Source organism: Peromyscus leucopus, chromosome 6 (genome assembly GCF_004664715.2).
Source record: "Peromyscus leucopus breed LL Stock chromosome 6, UCI_PerLeu_2.1, whole genome shotgun sequence".
NCBI classification, from domain to species: Eukaryota; Metazoa; Chordata; class Mammalia; order Rodentia; family Cricetidae; genus Peromyscus; species Peromyscus leucopus.
The window spans coordinates 93,582,027-93,603,656 of record NC_051068.1 but is presented as its reverse complement, the minus strand read 5'-3'; the positions used below and the strand labels follow the sequence as shown (position 1 = coordinate 93,603,656).

The 21,630-nt window shown below is 41.9% G+C and overlaps 1 pseudogene; it reads right to left on the bottom strand.

Annotated features, from left to right (window-relative positions):
* The window catches only part of LOC114700442, a 29,451-nt pseudogene extending 8,344 nt beyond the window's left edge, over positions 1-21,107 (bottom strand).
* Between the last annotated feature and the right edge of the window lie 523 nt (positions 21,108-21,630).

Here is a 21,630-nt window from a genome sequence, read left to right as displayed (position 1 = left end):
GGCTCTGCTCCATCACTCAGTAAAGATACCAATAAGGAGTGTGAGGCCACCACACACTTCTTGGGATGAGAATGAGTCCACAGATGGCATCCCTAGAAGCTGCAGCTGAATGCACATACATGGCCTCTGTAAGGAGCTGACTTTGGATTAACAATACCAGAGCGGTCTCACTGCACAGCACAAGCCTTTGGAACAAACGTTTTGAGGAATTCTTGTGAGTTCCACCTTACGACTCACTCACTTCAAAGACTCAAAGATTTTGCTTGTTCTATGGACACTTTTGTTTGTTTGTTTGTTTGTTGAGACAGGGTTTCTCTGTAGCTTTGGAGCCTGTCCTGGAACTTACCCTGTAGACCATGCTGGCCTGGAACTCACAGAGATCTGCCTGTCTCTGCCTCCAAGTTCTGGGATTAAAGGCGTGCGCCAACACCACCTGGCACACTTTTTTTTTTTTAAATTCAAGTATGTAACTCAAAATGAGGTTCTTGGGGCTGAGAAGAGGGTGGAGTTCGTAAAGTGACTGACAGATAAGCATGTGAAAGCAGGGCACAGTAGTGTGTCTATAACCCAGCAGTGCAAAAGGGAGAGACAGGAGAATTCTTAAGTTCCCTGCCTAGTGTCACCAAATTGATGACCCCTAGGTTCAGGGAGAAACCTGTCTAAAAAAATAAGTAAGGGGCTAACAATAGGCCCCAGCCTTCTATGTAGCCTCATAATCTGAGATAGATTCTCTAGGACTCACATGGTAGAAGGAGAAAACTAACTCCTAAAAGTTGCGCTCTTATGTACCCATCACACACAAACAGATAAAGAAAGGCAATAAAACTTAATTTGAAACTATAGTAGAGGGTGACACCAAACACTGACATCTGGACTTGGCACTCACCTATACGCACAGGCGCACGCACTCTCTGGCATCCTCGAACACACACATCCATGCTCAAAAAATGAACAAGTGGGTGAAAAGTAAAATAAATAAATAATGGAAAACTAAATTCTCCAGAGAGTAAAAAAACAGACGTTTTGAACCAAGTGGAAATGCTTTGTGACTATATTAGACCAAAAAAAAAGTGGGGGAGCATATTCCAGGCTTATAAAACCTAACACCCCTCTCCAGAAAGTCAGGAAGTAATTGCCTTTCCTGGCAGTAGTGGGTCTCGACATTTCGGGCAAGTATTCAAACGGGTGCATTGTTGATACATAGCAATTCTTCAGCCTCACGCTCTGTAAAAGTCTTCAGAATCATGAAGAAGACAAGCTAAATAATAAGTGCAGATCTTATAAATAGATCCACAATTCTAAAATATACCCAAGGCTGACTATTTCAAATGGCCTCACTCCGATTAGTCACTCTCCTCCCCACCTCAGATGTATTATAGCCTTGCAATCCTTCCCACACCATCTATTATCTTACTTTTTGTTGACGTGAAATTACCTTTGCAGAGTTCAACACATGAACCCTCTAGCTTCCTGTCAGGTGGAATGTACTTGCTGGCTGCAGGGTTAAATATGCTGCCTATTTCAAACTTTATTCTTACTGCGCTGCATTCAGTACGTTGAATGCATGGAGACCTTGGCTGACTCCGTTATTTGAGTGCCCCTCCCCTGCCCTGCCAAAGCCAAGCAAATCCAAGCTAAAAAGGAAATATATCCCTTGCCTTCTGCCACAAACATCCTACTTTCCAAGAGTGGCTAGAGGGAAGACAGAAGCCTCGTCTTCTCATTATAATCCCTCTAGTTTTTAGTGTTTGATGAAGTCCTAACAATTGTCTACTGACACATCTGTAGAATAATGGAGGGGCACACTTCACTCACTCTTAGTGAGCAGGCTGCTATATGACTAGGTATCTTTGAAATTGTTAGCAACGTTATCTCATTGGATCCTCGGTGACGTTCAGTTCGGCAACTATCATTAGTCTACAGTTTGGGGGGGCAGGGATTAAATAATATATCCAAGGTTACATAGATCATCAATGGATAGTCTGGACTCGAACCAAAGCCATCAGGCAGGAACTCGTGACTCCTCTGCACCACTGTGATGCCACCGCTTGGAGGTGTTCTATTGCATGAAAGCTGCACAAAGCTGTAGACGTTAAGAGCTGGTTCAGAACGTAGCTTCCATTGTGTATTTCTCCTTGCATAGGTTTGAATCTGTCTGTACTTAAGTGTTATGCATGCTTCTTGTCTCATCGACCTGTATCTCTTAGACCAGTCTTCTGACTTCCCTGACATCTCTGCTAGGCATCACCTAGACCCCTGTGTACCTACACCAGTGGATGGTGACCACTCTTCTGACTGATGTACTCTTTGGACTTTGGGAGCACATGTGTTTCTTGGTCAGCATCTGGCTCTAAACTGGGGGCCTCCTGGTTCAGGCTATGAAGTATTTTACTGAACTCTGCAGCTCAGTATTTTATCAGTCTCCCTAAACTGAACTCCGATGTAATCCGCTCTATCTATTGTCTCTGTGCTTCTAACACTCCAGCCTCCTGCCCTCAACTGTCACTAGCTAATCTTGTTTCTTTTCTATTTTGTCTTTGCTATCCTTCCTCCTAATCCTTTTCAAATTGCTGTTTTCTCAGGCCCTTAACCCCAGCTCAACTCCTCCCTGTTCTCTAAGCCTCTTTCTCATTTCTCTCTGTCAACACCAAGAGCTCTCTCTCCCTTTCTAACTGGGCTTCAGCAACCCGCTGACATCCGACCAGTGAGAGCATTCCATTGTTTCTCCTCTTGCCCCAGCAGGAGATACATATCTCCCTTTCAGGAATTCCTGTCACTTCATAAATATCCCTAGGCATGTTGAAAGGCAGCCACCATCTGGCTGTGCTGAGGCCCATCAACAAACATCCTCAGAACTATTCAAATCATGTATATTTAATAACACTGCCTCCACCTTCCCAGACCTTCTAATCCAAGCTCGCTTTGCTTCTTTTGGATATTGATGCTACTCCATTTGTTTATTTGTTCTTAAACAAGCATACCGTGTAAGTGGCTCATCATCTGAAATGTTTCTGCAGATAATCTCAGTTTTGGTGCTGGGGACATGTCTCAGAGGGTAAAGTGCCGCTTAGCAATCAGAAAGAACTCCTTGTTAATTTGGCTTCCCAACACCCACATAAAATCTGGATATAGTGTGTGTGCCTGTAATTCCAGTGCTGGAGGACAGAGACAGGCAAATCTCTGGGGCTTACTGGAGAGCCAATCTAACTAAACTGAACTTCAAGTTCAGTGAAAGATCCTGTCTCCAAAGATAAGGTGGAGGGGTTGCAAAGATCATTTAATGGTTAAGAACATATACTGCTTTACAGAGAACCTGGATTCAGTTCCCAGCACCCATACCAGGCACCCCTTAACTGCCTATAACTTCTGTCCCAGGTAATCCAAAACTTTTTTCTGGCATCCATGGGCACTCACACCCACAGGCACACACACACACACACACACACACACACACACACACACACACACAATTAAAAACAAAATAAAACCAGGTTGGGCATGGTGGTTCATGCCTTTGATCCCAACATTCAGGAAGCAGAAGACCATTGGATCTGTGAGTTCCAAGCCAGCCTCATCTACATAGCAAATTTCAAGCTAGCCAATCCTGTGTACTAAGACCCTTTCTCATAAAATAATAATCTTAAAAAAAAAAAAAAAGAGGTGGGGAGGACTAGAAGAATGACACACATTGACCACATGCCATACATGCACAAGTGCACACAGAGACACCATACACACACACACACACACACACACACACACACACACACACACACACCCAACACAGATGTGTATCTATTTGCTTTGTGGTAGCATGCATCATAGACATTATATGGCACAGACAAATCTGAGTAGTGACTAGAAGGAATTAAGTTTACATCCTGGTTCTTGGAAGTTTTGTTTATATCAAACTATGTCCATATCAAACTATGCTCTGACAGTTACAGATACTAAGGAAGGGGACACATTCCCAGCAGCAGGAAATAATTCAGAGAAGGTCTGGGCAGATGGCGAATCTGCATCAGGGGACAGTAGGCAGCAAGCAACAGGTGTGCTGGCAGAGAAGCCAGAGCCAGCATCAGGAGCTAAGTTGGCAGCAAGCAGAGTCAATATCAGGGAAATCTGGCAATAAGTTAAGGGAGCCAAGTACAAGCACTAAAGTTCAGCTCTATGAAATGACGCAAGTGGCAAAGCAGCATCACAGTGCTGGAGGACTGTAGGATAACAGACAAGGGCCACAGGATTTCTTGAAGTCACTGGAGTTGGGATTCAAGATAGAGTTTTTTCCCCAAGGAAGATGATAGACAGAGTACAAAGGCAATCTGACTGACCAGACATTGAAATGGTGAATCATTCCCTTCTGTTCGGGTTCTGTCTACCTGGGACCGAGACTGACCCAAGTTGAAAATGGAGTTCAGTTGCCAAATGTGACTCAAGCAGCCCAATTCTCTAATCAAGACAAAAGAGCCCATCATCTGGTTGCCTAAGTGACCCCTAGTGATCAAAGATGAGGAAGGGAGAAGGATCAACAGAGTATGGAGGCCCTAGCGTGGGTGAGCTGACAAGAAGGCATATTTCCCAGCAGAGTTTGTCTGGATCAGAGTCCAGTGTCCTAAGAGCCACCTCACTGCTTCCCTGCCCACATATGTGCTATGTTCCAGAGATGCCTGATCCACAGACCCTTAAGTCCAACGTGAACAACTCCCATTTGTTCTAGAGAACAAATTGCCGTAGAGAAAAGCAAACCGAACCTAGAAATCCTTTTCTTACGATTTATTTTTATTTTTAATTAAGTGTATGCTTCTCTCTCTCTCTCTCTCTCTCTCTCTCTCTCTCTCTCTCTCTCTCTCTCTGTGTGTGTGTGTGTGTGTGTGTGTGTGTGTGAGAGAGAGAGAGAGAGAGAGAGAGAGAGAGAGAGAGAGAGAGAGAGAGATGTCCACCTGATGTGGGTGCCAGAAACCAAACTCAGGTCCTCTGCAAGAGCAATGTGTGCTGCTCTTAACCACTGAGCCATCTCTTTAGCCTCAAGAAACTAGAAATTTTAATGAGAGCATATTAAGGATTATAACTTTCCCTGAAAAGATCCTGTATCTTGCCTTTAACAGAATAGGAACGTCAGTGCTGGCAAACACTTTGGCATGGAGAACAGGAGAACATGGTAACTTCTAGAACATGTTTTGGGCACTTGATAGATATTTGGAAATTGGCTGATCCTGCTATTCTTTTTAGGTTTCCAAAGAATTAGAAACTTGATTCAAATCATGTCCTTTGCCATTCTCCTTTATCCAGCAAAAAAAAAAAAAAGAGCAATTTTGACCTCAATATATTCTTTGGTGACATTAAAGGTCAAGCCACAAGGGGATAATTCCCTGAAACCTGCCCTAGAGTTTTTATGACTATAATGTGTACAACTCAAAATGCAAAGTATCTACTGTCTGGGAAGTTGTCCAGATTTTCAATGTTGGCAAATTTCTGAGTTGCCCTGAAAAAAAAAAAAATGCTTTTGTTTAAATAGCAAGAATGGTATGTATAGGTGTTCACTGTCTGTTTCAATGTTAATTGTTCAGAATTTAAATGCACTTTTAATGACTATTATTTATATGAGTCACAATGAGGTCACTCTTGCCAAACAAATCATGCTTTGTTTGAGTACAGAAGAAACTTGTACTTTCTGCTGCTGTGAGCATTTTTTGGAGACTTTTCTTTCCTCTACAAAGTAAATACCAATAGCCCTCTGCCTTCCGTGCACAAACAGGGTGACCAATAAATGCCTGATGTGTCTCTACCTTGACTGTCTGAGCCAGGATTGGGGTGGGGGCAGAAAGAAGCAATCCATTTCGTTTAGAGCTACGAGGTGCCATCCTGGCATCAAGATGACAAACGAGCCTTCTCCATGTGTGAAGCATGCTGGAGTTAGTGGGCTATGTACCAGGGCTATAAAAACCTGGAAATGTCACTGGCATTCCAAGCATCTGTTCTCTCTAGCCCCACATTTCTGGGTAACTGCAAAAAAATTCTTCAGGATGATGCATTCCAGCCTCAGTCCTCCAACATAATCTGTCAGGAGAAATTTTAAATTTACATCAAAGAAATTAGGTGAATCATCCGACTCTCCACCGTTACTGCTCCATGGGGGTCTGTGGGATGAAATGAAATTGTGGTTACATTTCCAAATGGGTTATAAACCCAATGCAATACTCCTCAGAGACTCACAACTTATACTTCCCTATTTCCTGATACAGTATCACATCTCTAAAGCTATGCCAGGCATACTAGATAAAGCAGAGGGCCTTGGGGAAAAGGAGAAAGGAGGGAAAAGACAATGTGTGATTGAGAGTTTAGTGGATATTATTAAACACACACACACAGGCACGGGCACACACACACATGGGCACACACATTCACACTTTTCTAGCCCTACACCTCCTGATCACTGCTTCCTGGATAATTCTGTCCCATTATTTACTGATACAATGACATACTGGCAAATAGCTAAAGAACAGTTCTTCACCCTTATAGGGAATTTACACCCTGTGAAACCTCCTTTATTATTATTTTTTTTTTCACTACTGAGCTCTAAATGTGAGTTCCCTTTCAAATCTTTCTAAGAGTGTTAGTTGGTTTGTGTGTTTACTTATTTTTCTTTTTGCTTTTGGTATGGCATCTTCAATATAACTGTGTGTGTGCGTGTGTGTGCTCTGTATCTGTGCTTGATGGGATGTGCGTGCGTGTGTGCACATCCACTAGCAAACATGGGGATTACAGGTGTGTGCCGCCACACTGTTTTCTCACGGGGGGCCCCCCGGATCACAGCCTAGATGTTCATGCTGAAAACAAAACAAGCTCTTTTCTCTATTAACTATCTTCCCAGCTTCTAATGACTTTTGTCCAAAATTTTTGATTGTATATTTACATGGAGCACAGAAGGATTTCTGGGGGGAAGATACAACACCTAGATGAGATGGACTCCTTGCATAATCCCAGAAGTGATAGTAAGAACCCCAAAATGGCAAATTTTGGCAGACTTTATCATGATCAGGGAATTACCAAGAAACACATAGCTTATGTCTAGGTATTTTTAGAAAACAGGCAATAACCAAGAAATAAACACATTGACTAAGTGCACACGTCTCTGAGATGATTGCTAATTTAAAAACACACTTCCAGCAACTCATTTTCTCCTACTGTTTCTAGGCACAGTACCAGCAAGAAATTAATTGCCTAAGAGAAGGGGGAAATGTAAGTAAAATAAAATCAAATAAACTCCTCTTTAAAAATAATAGCACATATGGATTTTTAAGACTCTTTGAAGATTGCTCCGTGAGCGCGGTCGCAAGGCTGCACCTCGGCAATCGGAGCCCAAGTCAATACATCCAGCACTGCACCCGGCCTCTGCCGGGCAGCCTCTGTGATGTATGCACACTTCTACTTAGGATGAAGCTTTTGATTAATGTTCAGTTGATCTTTCTTCTCGCTAATAGACCAAAATATTTCTCATCAAGGAAAAAAAATGATCAGACCACTGTTACAAGTGGCTTTTGAAGAGTCCATTTATAACGCAGCACCTTCAGCAAGAATTCTTGATTAAAGAAAAGAAAGGGGGAAACGAAAATTGATATGTTTAGACTTTTACAACTCTCTCCCATGCCTTCTTTCAGACAGGACTTTTGTATAGGTTCGTAAAACTGGCGAGGTAAAGGCAAGAGACGGGTAAGGGCCATGCCATGCCAAGTAGCATTTACCAGGGACTTACAAGGTGGAAGTCCCCATAAAGGACAATGAATTACATTCTATCTTACTTGAATATCACAGCAATGTTCCACACTGAGCCTTGTTATGCCGATTTTCCTAATGAATAAACTGAGTTGTGTTGATGTAGTCCTCAACTGTGCAGGTAGCAAGGGCATAAAACCAGCTTCCAATCCTAAACTATCTAGTCATAAAATCAATGCTATTAGTCTGTAGTATTTGTGATTTATTGTCGATCACCAGCTTGACAAAATGTGGGATCACTTCTGGGCTTGCATGTGAAAAATGTTATCTTGATTATAATAACTGCTCTGAGAAGATACATCCTGTGGGTGGCATCACTCCTTGCAAGGGACCCTGGACCATATGAATGGAGAAAGGGAACTGATCATCCCTCTCTGTTTCCCAGTTGTGGGTACAATGTTGTAACCAACTACTTCAAGCTTCTGCTACTTTCAGTCACCGCCATGATGAAATGTACCTTGCACTGTGAGCTAAACAACCTTTTCTCCCACTACTTGCTTTTTTCAGAGTATTGTATCATAGCAATAGGAAAAGAAACTAGGACAGTATTAACCATCTACATAGTTAGCACAGAGAAATCGTGTGATTCTATCATTAGAGATGCTAATTCTCCACCAAATTCCATAAACATATATATAATTTATAATACTAATAATAGTATATAATATGGTGAATTAGCTGAATGAAGGTGCTAAGTAATCCCACAGATATTTCCAAGAGAAAGTTATCACCTAAGACATGTCCCTCCACAAGACACTAGAGGCTCCAAAGGACAGAGAGGTCATTAGCCAGAAGGTCAGAAGTTTCCAGCTTACAGCACAGAATCTGACATTAAATAGATGACTTTTAAAACTGTTGCTTAGATCCAGATCATCCATAGGTTGGGGCTATCATTATGTCTTTGTCAGTTAAAACCTCTTGGTACAGAGGCCCCAATGGGAGCCAAGGTGGATGAACACAGGTTGGCCCAGGAGAGGACAGCCCTGCCTTCAAAAGGGTGCTTTAAGAGGCAGACAGGTACACAGAAATGGTGCAGAACCAAGAGCCAGGAAATGCAGCCTAGGTCTAGCTCTCATTTGTATAAAGATTCCAAACATGTCACTTAACTTCTCTGGGTTTTGTTTCCCAGTTGCTTCAATCGAGAACCTAAATTAACTATCTCCCCAGTTCCCGGCCGACCATACTGTGCTTTTAAGTGTGTGTTCAACAAAGTGGAACAAGGAGAGAGTTTAACGTTGGAACAAGGCTGTATTGAAGTTCAGAACAGTATTACCACAAAGAATGGGGACAAAACACAAAACTCTCCATGCTCCAGGTGAAGGAATGAAAGCAAAGAGGAACCAACACCCAAACACAACAGAACAAGACACTGGCAGGAGGACAGATGTTGGGGATTACCCACTAAATTTTAATCCCAGGCTCTTCCTGAGAAAAGTAAACCTGCTGTGGGATGTTAATGTATGTCCTGTGGGAGCCCTTCTTGGGTTCCTTGTGGCGTTACCCAGCAGGTCCGTATAGAGGATGATTAGGACCATGGGCCTGAGTGCAGGTGTTTGAGATGGTCTGCACTTGGTTGTGCTGGGGGATGGTCTGTATGTCAAGTTGTTCTGATTGGTTAATAAATAAAACCTGATCGGCTGTGGCTAGGCAGGAAGGATAGGCGGGACTAACAGAGAGGAGAAATAAAAGGACAGGAAGGCAGAAGGACTGGCTGCAGCCACCGCCATGACCAGAGACTCTGCAGCCGCCGCCATGACCAGCAGCATGTGAAGACGCCGATAAGCCACCAGCCACGTGGCGAGGTATAGATTTGTAGAAATGCGTTACTTTAAGATATAAGAATAGTTAACAAGAAGCCTGCCACGGCCATACAGTTTGTAAGCAATATAAGTCTCTGTGTTTACTTGGTTGGGTCTGAGCGGCTGTGGGACTGGCGGGTGACAGAGATTTGTCCTGACTGTGGGCAAGGCAGAAAAAATCAAGCTACATAAACCAGCCACTAGCAAGAGCTAAGCATCTTCAGATGATGAGCAGAAGTAGTGGGGGTGCCTGGTTAGAATGAGCGATATTCATAATGAAAGAGTCCTGGGGTACTCCTATTGTTTTCAAACACAGTCTTAACAAGAATGTTCTAGCACTTCACTTTGGCTCCAATCCTCTTAGCAACTCTTATATTCTTAAAGAAGCAGAACTAAAAAAAAAAAAAAAAAAAAATCAATAAACCACAGAGACATTTTAATAACCTTCTAAGAAAGGAACTTGGGTCCTTAGGTTATTTCCCCCTAAGGGAGACTGTTTTAATAGTAATAATGGTTTGAGCCACAAAGTTTTTTTAAATTTGCACTATTTTTTTTAAATCAGTTTTACTAATAGCTACCATCCTCACCTGCCCATCTTTAAGTAACATAGCCTGTCCATGTGTGGTTTTTAAAGGGGAGATTTAATTTATTTTATGACTGAAATGGAAATGGGTAGATGATTTGGGGGTTGTGTACATATTATATGCTGTGGATATATTATCTGTATTATATGCATATATCAGCATATGTGCTTTGATATCAAAAATAAGAGTAAAATAAATTCTGGGTTGTGAATATGGTTCATCTTAATAATCAATCATTCAGAAGAACTAACCCTAAATCCTTATCACAATTTTAAATACAACTTGATTAAACTATTGTTCAACCTTACAGCAAGTGCTGTAAAGTTGTTAAAATACAGAGGTGGACTCCTGTGTGTACACATGAAAAGACTCGTGTGGACTCTATGATTGAGAGACCAAGCTATGGTTGCATGACACTGGATCTATGTCCCATGTTAACACACAGACACAAGAAAGCAGAAGCCTCCTGTTAGCAGTTGCATCTAGGGACTAAACTTTCATTTTCTGTATTTTTTTTCTCATCTCTTTCTTTTCTTTTTTCTTTTTTTTTTTAACAAATTACTTGCTGATATGTATTTGTCAGGGAAAATAAATCAAGAGAAAAGAAGGAGTAAGCAAGCTTCCCATAGGCCCGTGTGCTTCTCCCCCAGCGCTGTCATGGAAGCTAAGCATTAGGCTCAACTTGGCAGTGTGCCATTTAGTGTCGTATTCACGGGACTAATTGTGTTTTAAATTTTTATGTAAAGTATCTGACACATGTGTCACTTGTGATCATCGACAGTGATAATGATGGCTGACTTCCGCAAATGATCTTGGCTTTTAAAACCCTATGTTGAGCATATTCCTTCAGAGAGGAGTCAAACCAGGAAGCTTGATTGATAAAAATCTGGTGTGTACTGAAGCTTTCCACAACCCCCAATAGAGCAGGACCTGTGACTTCAACCAGTGCAATCTTCATTTTATTGATGGATGCCAATCAAAGAGTACAACAGTCCCTAACAATGGATATGGTCATTGGGAGTAGGAGGGTGATCAAACAACCACTTCACACAGCATTTCAAGGTCAATGAATACACGTGGCTAGGTTCCAGACACTGCCCTGGGCTTTGCACATCAGAAACCATTTCTGATTTGGTTACTTTTAACCAGTCCTACAAGTGGGCAGGCAAGTCCTACAAGTCCTGCAAGTCACAAACGCGAGCCCTTACAATCTAACCTGCCTCTAACAGATGCAGCATGTGAATCTGGCCAGTGCATTTCCCACCTTCTCCATGTTCTAACTTCCTTTTGTCCACATTTTCTTCGATTGAGTGAATCTACTTCACACTGCAAACAATCAGTCTGAACAGCCTTCACAGCTGATGACCGCATCTCTAGCTTCTAGAAAGGTTCTGCTCCAGAACTAATAAATACTTAATACATATTGTTTCACACTGGTAAACTCCTCACCTCAGCATACTTTTTTTTTTTTTTTTGCTTTGGGCACAAGTTTAAGTAAAATGAAAGAGCACAAAATAAAGATCAGGTTCTATTACTGGGCAAGAGAACTTCCTTGCCTAAACATCACAACCAAATCAGCAATGTGGAGACAACTGGCTTTGCAGTATTTACAGTGAACATGCTCCAAAGCATGGCTGACTTCAGCCAGACATGCTGGCAGCTCAACAGTTTTATCAGCCATGAGTTGGCTTCATACAAAGTAGGGTTTGGAAGGTCCTGGGTTTCTTTGAAGCTGGCCTCAAACTCAGAAAGAGTGCCTGCCTCTGCCTCCTTACTGCTGGGATTAAAAAATATGTGCCACCAGGTCTGGTTTTTTTTTTAAAAAAAATTGTTTTAAAGAATTCATATATGTAAACCAAGGACTCATCTGAGAAATTACCATAAACAAAAAAGATTTTTTTTTCTTTTATCAAAAAAAAAGAACCAAGTCAGCAAAAACAAAAACAAACAAACAAACAAAAAAAAAAACCTATGGCCAAGCCTTTCCCTAAAGCTCGTTATGTTTTCATACAGCTTTGCCAGCCCTGCAGAGCAGAGTGCCTGCTGGGAAAGGGAAAGCTACATACACAAAGCAGAGCCCACTCAGCCAGGCCCACTCAGAGCTCAAATAATTGGCCCCCTCCCCCTTTCTCATTCCTTTCCTCCCTCTCTCACTGTCTCGGAAGCCTGCCCTATAAATCAGATTTAATTATCTATAAAATTTGGTGTAGAAAAGGATTTACTCATTAAAAATGTTCATCAGCTTGCTACCCACGTTCCAGACTAATAGAAGCGGAAAAGGAACACCATGGAAACACCAGACGGGCTGGAGAGATAAGCAGGCTTTGAAATACCTGAACCTCAATTAAATAGCAAGTTCCTGCTTCTGTATTTGCCTTTTAAAATATCATGTCGGAATAAGTAAATGTCACCAAATAATCAACCTGGTTCCCCCTCCTTTCTGTTTTGGTTACTTGCTTCAACAGGTTTTAAGAGACGGGTTTTTTTTTTTCCCTAAGTTTACCTCCTTTGCCTATGTGTTACCCAAGACATTTCCTCAGTTCTCTCTCTCTCTCTCTCTCTCTCTCTCTCTCTCTCTCTCTCTCTCTCTCTCTCTCTCTCTCGTGTGTGTGTGTGTGTGTGTGTGTGTGTGTGTGTGTGTGTGTTTGCAAAATGTCATATTTCTCTACAGAGCCAAATACAACAGCTCTCATTTAGTCACACAGCGAGGAGCAGTTAATTAATGAGTGCCAAGGGAGGCACAGAGGGAGGAAACATTGGAGAAGAATGCAGCCGGTGAAAGAGCAGAGGGGAATGTCTGAAGTGAGGCCAAGATAAATCTTCAGTCCTAGGAGAAAGCCCTGCGAGAGGCGAAGGAGATGCTAGCTGCTGGCTGAGATGGGATTGGGGGCGTTGGGGAGGAGAATGTTTGTTCTCAATGTTTGTGCAAGTGATCGGAGCCAGAAGTGCAGGAACTCGGAGAGGAGCTTGGAGCTTCTTTAATGAGGCAAAGCTCCTAAAATCTAAAATCTCACGTCAGTTTCTATGAAAGGCTTCCATGGGAAAAGTCAAAAAATCCAAAATTTTGTTCTCCTCTTCAGGCACATGAGGGGATTCTTGTCATGACTCTCCTGAATCCTCATGGTGCTAGGAGACAGACAAAGAGCCCACAGGAGGTGGGGGACTGGGGTGGGAAGACACACATGGTAACAGTCAGGAAACCTGCCTGAGGAGCCAGCTCTCTTTCTGTCCCTCTCTGCCTTCCAGGGACATCTTTCCTGACAGTGCCTACCTCCTGTGCTCCATCCCGTCTCTCAGCCCAACCTTGGGAGCTGAGATTTTCTTTTTTAAGCAAAGTGTCTGAAGAGAAAAGTAGACAACGAATAACCAAAGGGGACTAGTAGACAGGGTTCTCTCACATTGTCATTGCATCAGTGGAAAGTCATTGCATTTCTCTCATTTTTAAGACAAGGGACTGCCTCATCTGTACATTCCTTTTTTCTTACTTGTTCCTAAGGGATCAGTTCTTTTCTTGTTTGTTCCTGTATTGCTTGCTAAGCCTTCCAGTCAATCCTTTTAATCTCATGAATTCACCAAAGCTCACCTAGTTAAAGGTTTGGGGTCTTTTAATTAAGTTTAGAAAAACAAGTACTCTAGTTAGTATTCACTCATCCATAGGAGGGTCCCACCTTCTCCGCTCATGGAAGGTCTCTGAAGACTCTTGTCCTCGGTCACACAACTATGAGAGACTGTAGAACCATAACATCCTGACCAAGTGCAAGATTTGATCCTGACCCAACATTTGCCTCAGAAGACAGAAGCGGGGCCTCGAGGCTGGGGTGTGTGTGTGTGTGTGTGTGTGTGTGTGTGTGTGTGTGTCAAAAAGTAAATGATGAACTCTACTTTGTGATGCGGTTGTCCCTCTGAGCCACTGATTTGTTAATGTGGTGCAACTATTCACACATATGGCTCAGCTAGACCTAGTGACTCATTGATGAAGATCTTGCCTCACTTCATATTATCAATGGCTAAGGTTGTGCCTGCCATATGGAGGGGTTACAATAACTGAAAATAAACTAATGAACAAATGATCTTTTGGTGCTCCAGCAACGGTACCATCTGATTCAGACACAAAAGCTAACATCTTTAAACCATTAGCATTTTGCCTTTGGGTTCACCCAGTTACTTAGTTCCTGTTTTGTCATTATCTTTACTCCTGTCCCAAATGGCTAGAATAACCCACCTACTCAAATCCCTGTACAGTCAGTAAAGCCAGACTTGGGATTCACTGAAGTGAATACATACTGAACCTGTATCACTGACCTTGTCCTGAGAGCAAGAAGGCAGAGCACAAACCAGAGAGAGAAGGGGGATGGGAAGTAGAGATCCAGAGAATGGGAAAACCTTGGTATTCCGTCAAACACTACTTAACATTTACTTGCTTAGACCAGGAATTGAGCTGTTTTCCTCTAAAACAATGATAAACAAAAAAAAAAAAGCACAGTACTAGTTTTCAAAGAGTTAAAAGTCCAGTGGGGGCAGTTAAGCATGAATGTGGTAGTCCAACTGATTTCGCTGCTCTGATAATCATACCTTCTAAGTGGTTGTTAGGCCTCAGGCTGTGCTACTGTTGATTGTAACTGATAATGGGTGAATAACCCAGAGCCCGAGCTCTGAGCTTGATCATTAGCTCTGCACTGTTGACCACGATGATCATTCTTCCATGCCAATAGGCTTGCTACCACCATCTGAGTGAATACCAAATGGACTCCTTAGGCAATGGGAACAGCCAATGAAATCCAACATATGGCCAGTTAGAAACAGTAGATGGCCACCACTGACTTTATTATGCAAATATGGTGGCTAAGATCTACAGACAGAGAAGACTGATGCTTCATTGAAAGACTGAAAGATCCACAAATCCTCCCTTTTCTAGAAATAGTCGCCTCAAACCTGCCACAAAATTCTTTATGTCCCTATGAGAAAGGCACTCAGCAGATTATGTCATCGTGTGCCTGGAAAAAAAAAGAAAATACATGAACAGATCTTGCCCACTACCATGAATCACCTTATTAGTTAATCCATTACCTTCTCTCTGCTGACCCCTTGTCACATCCCAATCCATGCTCACATCCATCTTTGTTCAGATAGCCAAAAGTCCAAGCAAGCCCAGAAAGCAGAATGCTTAATTCTTTATGAAGAAAAGACCTGCGTTTATCTCAGGAGGCCTATAGCAAGGAGCTCTGGTTTTGCTACTGTGACCCACAAAGAAAGTTTTCCATATCACAACTTTGTGAGCTGCACTGTGAAAGCAGTGGTTCCCCCACCCCATTCAAATCTCAACCCTGATACAGAGCTCTCTAAAATGTCTGCTGCAGGCACAAAATCCCCATTAAGACACTCGACAATCTAACCCATGCCATTCTTCTCTCAGAGGCAGCTACACTAAATGACATCCACACATCAGTAATGAGGAGACATCTGCATACACACTGGTTTTGAAACATAAAGCACTGGAGGACTTCAGAGCTGTCAATCACTGTAGCTGTCTTGGCCCTGTGTTTATTCAGAAGTAATTTTCAAGGCTGCAGGAAGTGTTGTTACTAACTGATGAGCAAGTCGGAACACCGAAAATGAAGAATGATTGATGCCCCTTTAAGTAAGCTGAGAAAGTCTTCATCCACTAGAGGCAGCCACCACTCGGGATGCTGATAAGGCCCTGATGTGGTGTGTGAGTGATGAGTGGTGTGTAATATCCACTGAAAAACAAATACCTTCAGCACTGAAGAAGAGTCCTTTGGACACAAATCCTGCAGCTCCACACAGCAGCTAGTGGCCCTGACTATCTTGACTTGATCCACAACCGAAGCTCCCATAGGATTGCTTGTCCTTTTCTCATGGGACAAATTATAAAAGCAGAGACTCACTAAGTGGTTACAAACTCCTCTTTGATTTACTAATTGGTAGGTAATTTTGAATTTTTTTTAGTTGGAATGTTTAATTCGGTGTATTTTCCATCCTGTCATGTTTTGGTATGAATAGCTGGAATAAAGGATAGTAACATTAAACATTAGAAACATTGAAACCATGAGAACTAATTTGGGGACTCAAGTCATGAAGTCAACAGACTACAGAATCCCTCATAGTATCCTTCCCTGAACCTAAGTGAAGGATTCAGAATGTCATTCAGTACAGATCCTTGCTGTCTTGGAAGGACAGAACATGATTTTGATCATTGGCCTGTATATTGGCTGGCTCACAAGTCAAGGCAACTCCAAATTATTGATCTACTTAAACTCCAGACCGAAGTTGCCATCCACCCTTACACACAGCAGCTGAAGTGCATGCCTATTCAGTGATGTGTGGTGGGCATGTTCTATGCAAGACATAATGTAGGTGCCAAAGACACATTGGCGGATGAAATCAAATTCTCTCTCTGTCTAGAACCACTGAATATAAAATACATATTTTAACAAGTGCCATGGAGTATAAGTGTCCATTAGTATGAAAGAGAATGATGGACTTCTCCAATGAATGGCTTTTTGCAGGCATTGTGTTCAGGCTGAAACATGAAGATAAAATAGGGAAAGACCAAACAATGCACAAAGGTCTCCTGGAAAAGGGGGCTATAAGCAACCTATGCAGACAGAACAGCATATGATAAACCTGTGGCAGATTGAGAGGAGGGAACCACAGACTAATATGACCTGTTCTTAGGCAGTGGAAATGATTGCAATTCATAAATCCATTCTTTGTCTTAAAGGGTTCTGCCCAAATAAATCGATTATCCTTTAGGATACATTGCAAGTCTCTCACTTAACTCTGAGTTCTCAATCCCGTACTTATTCACTGGCATCTTTGGACTCCATTTTCTGGCTTGATCCTCAGTACTTTCAAATTTTCTATAATATTCAGCAGCACTGAGAATAAGACAGATAATCTGTTGGAATATTGACTTATGGCTTGAACCTGTGATTGTGCTATAGAAAGCTTGAAAGATTGAGAAGGTTTTCTGGATCAACCCTACACAGAAAGAACAGACAGTCTCAAACATCTGAAATCTCTTTTCTACCTGCTTGAAAAACTTCCTTCTGTGTGAGAAGCCCCCTGGAGGTCTGCTGTTATGCAAAATGTTGCCCCATCAAGAGAAAGGACTTGAGATGGAGCTTGTGAGCCATCTTGCTGACAGATGATTAGCATGTCTTTGTCATTTTACTACTCAGGAGTCTACAAAAATCTATAAAAGTCAGTCAAACCTGGATTTCAAGGGCTGGAATGTATCTTGGTTGGCAGAGTGCTGGCCTAGCATACACAAGGTCCTAAATTTGACCCCCTAGTACCACATAAATGGACTTGAGACACATACCCTTAACTCAGGAGACAGAATTTGGGAGGATCTGGAGTTCAGAATCATCCTCAGCTATATGGTAAGGCCCATGAGACCATGCCTCACAAACAAAAACCTGTACAGCTTCAACACTATATGGGCCCTGACATCTTCTCCTTAACCAACCCCACCACTTCCAAATTCATGCCCAATACTAAATCCTGCTCTACCAACTTGTCCTGTCCTATAATTTATTGTTGCTGGAGGGCTTCTCTCCAGGTTCCACCAAGCCCCGAAGTCCCACAATACACGTATAAAATAATCACCCAGACGCTTATATTAATTACAAACTGTATGGCTGTGGCAGGCTTCTTGCTAACTGTTCTTATATCTTAAATTAACCCATTTCTATAAATCTATACCTTGCCACGTGGCTGGTGGCTTACCGGTGTCTTTACATGTTGCTTGTCCTGGCGGTGGCTGCAGTATCTCCCCCTCCTTCTTCCTGTTTCCCTAATTCTCTCTCCTTGTCCTGCCTATACTTCCTGTCTGGTCACTGGCCATCAGTGTTTTATTTATATAAAGCGATATCCACAACAATTTATCTCATATCTTTAACACATGTTTTTCTCAAATCCTATTCTCCATTTCAACCCCATTTTAATCATTCATTTTCCTGATGTCCCCCAGAAGTTATTGCCTATACTGTGTGTATGACTACTAACTATATCCTTGAGTACAAAACAATTACAGAACAGTATAGGTACTTTTTCTCCTTGACTGTATTGTAGAATGCTCAATTACTGAAGTAAATTGCATCCAATTCCTACTGCAAAGCTGAATCCGTGGCAAGCACTCAAACTGTTAAATTTACAAGATAATAAATATATAAATAATTAAATAAATAAAATCTTTTGGAACTAGTTTAAATACACTGCCGTCTTGGGTACTGTAAGAGTATGTAAGGACATTTCAGCGGTCTCACTCCTCGTCATCTTCCCAGGCTCAATTTAGACACGGGACTTTTCTCTTACTGGTTCTTGACTCTAAGTACAACTTTACCTTCCCCTGTGTGCTGCTAAAGTGCCCAGGACAGCTCAAAACATACCATTTTATATAGGAGCCTGTCCTTGGTGTCTTCCTCCAGGCTAAATGCTCCTTGAGGATAGGGACCACGTTTGATTCAATTATCACTGAGCCAACGCCCAGCTGTCCCATTGTCGTCATTGCAGTAAATACTTATTAAATAAATCATTCGAAAAATTTACTGATTTTAATACACAAATTATATAATCATTGAAATAGAAGATCTGTACATCCACATTTATTAAATAGATCCATATTTACGAAAGCATCTGTTTACTTATTTACTCTAAGGCTACATAGTTTAGTTTGAACATTCTCTGTGGCTGGTAAGAGCTTCCTTCATACAATGGCAAGCAGTAAGCTGTATGTCTGAAAGCAGTCATTATTAACACAGCATGCCAATATATGAATTTGTAGCTTTGCCATAGATAATAGCAGATCACAGAACCTCACCAGATATTCATCTCAGGCTCTCATACATTCTGTGTAATGGTTAATATTTATTGTAAGATCCATAATTGCCTGGAAAACAAACAACCAAACATAAAGCCTCTGGGCATGTCTATGAGAGAATATCCAGATTAGGTTTACCTCTGACCATGCCTATGAGGGATTATCTAGATTGGATTAATTTAAGTGGGAAGGCCCCCTCTAACTTTCAGACAAATAAAAGGGGGCGTGGGAGCTGAGCATTCATAGCCTTCTGCTCCTTGACTATAGACAGAGTCTCTGGGGTTATCTAGGTTGGGATAACTGAGACCAGTGCAGATTTTGGAAAAATGCAAACAAGAAAGCCGAAGGTTTTATGAGCTGTAGATCTTTTTTTCTTTGAGCCAGGCTGAACTAAATTCCACGTTCTGAAAGTGTGTGTACCAAATACAATGTAAAGTGCTTGAAGTGACTTACATTCCTGAAACCCTGTGATGCCTTTAACTCTCATGCTCAAACACTTTCTTCATCGTGTGCTGTGGGATGTTCTGTATGTCCTGTGGGAGCCCTTCTTGGGTTCTTTGTGGCGTTACCCAGCAGGTCCGCATAGAGGATGATTAGGACCATGGGCCTGAGTGCAGGTGTCTGAGATGGTCTGCACTTGGCTGTGCTGGGGGATGGTCTGTATGTCAAGTTGTTCTGATTGATCAATAAATAAAACCTGATCGGCTGTGGCTAGGCAGGAAGGATAGGCGGGACTAACAGAGAGGAGAAATAAAAGGACAGGAAGGCAGAAGGACTGACTGCCAGATGCCGCCATGACCAGCAGCATGTGAAGATGCCGGTAGGCCACCAGCCACGTGGCAAGGTATAGATTTATGGAAATGGACTAATTTAAGCTATAAGCACAGTTAGCAAGAAGCCTGCCATGGCCATACAGTTTGTAAGCAATATAAGTCTCTGTGTTTACTTGGTTGGGTCTGAGCGGCTGTGGGACTGGCGGGTGACAAAGATTTGTCCTGACTGTGGGCAAGGCGGAAAACTCTAGCAACAATCGTGCCTGGACCACAGATGTCAGTCATTATTGAAAACCACTCAGCACCTTCTAGGCATCCACCAGGGTTGGATATCCTTTGAAGATTATTAATTCCCACCTTGAGATTTCGAGGATAGTTCAGGATTTTAGCAGACTAGCAATTCACCCATGTTTTCCTCCACTGAGTAAGTATTTAAGAAATATCTACTTACTATGTACTAGGTGCCACACTAGATGATGAGGAGTTAAAAGTGGGTGAAATCCACTTCCCTTACATTTTTCTGAAGTTTTCCACTCCAAAACAGAAGGCCAAATACAGGTATTCAGTTTCTCTTAGTTTTCCAGCATTTCCATAGTTACTAGGTTCCCCCTTGTGTGTGACTATGAAGGTTCCTGTGACAAATCAACATGCTGTCTTTATGTCTAAATCCCTCTAATTTGCTTTCCATACCATGCATTTGGACTATTTTTCCTATTATTTTACTATTAGGGATTTTTTTTTGTTTGTTTTTTGTTTTTTGCTTTTGTTTTATCTACCTAAAAAGACAATTAAATCACCAAGGGTGTGGCATCACTGTATCACTGGAAGCAGTGTTCTTCCAGGGTTTCCTGGTTCACCAGATTTTCTTTTATCCATCCTTTCGGGACTCTGAAGCTTCCTGCTATAACTAATATATCAACAGGGGTTCCCTTAACTGTTGGAGGGTTTTGTGTATTTGACCCATAAAAATTAAAAGTGAAAAAAAAAAACCAAAAAACGATATTTCCAACCGACCCGATTAGGTGCTCATTTCTGGAATTTTTACACATTTCAACACCAAATGACAGCTATGACTGCCAATGAAAAATAGCCTAGAAGAGAAGGGACATTGAAAAGTTCACATAATTGCTTTGAAAAAATGGCGGGATCAGGATTTGGGAAGCATGTAAGCCAGAGGAGGAATACAAGAAAGTTCACCAGTTCCTTTTCCACCGCCTGGCATCAAGCCAAAGGTAGATCAGGAGGGTTGTACCTTGCCGGAGTAGCGGGGTGTGGTCAATGTGACAGCAGGGTCCTTTGGTGCACATGGGCTGTGAGACCCTTGAACCTCCATATTCTGGAGTTCTCATGTCTAACACATTGAGGAGAAAGTAATATGCATTTTGTTTTTGTTGTTTTTTAACTACAATATGCACCATATTCTCAGCAATGTCTTGACTGAAAATGGACAGAAGCAAGCCTTCATTGTAAATACTGGTCTACCCAAATTGACTATAGTTACTGGCCATTCTTTTTCTCTTCCTTTGTTTCCTGTGAAAGAACTATTAAATGTTATCCAGCATATGAATATTTAAAGTTCCTTTTTAACACTGCTCCTGGGAGCCTTAAAATGTTACAAATATGACTGCCCCCCTGTGAACCCCATAGAGCATCAGGTAGCTTTAATGCAGTGGTGGCCGAGGATTCTCCAGTCTTGACACATCCTCTTCAACTTGAGGGGCTCCATATAATACGACAGTTGTCTAAAAATTTAGAGTGTAGTGTAAATGAGGTCTTTCATTGGGAGAGAGGGATGGATTTTGCAGACTTTTAAGTGTATAAACCAGTGGCTGAACAAACAAAAAGCTGTGGCATAT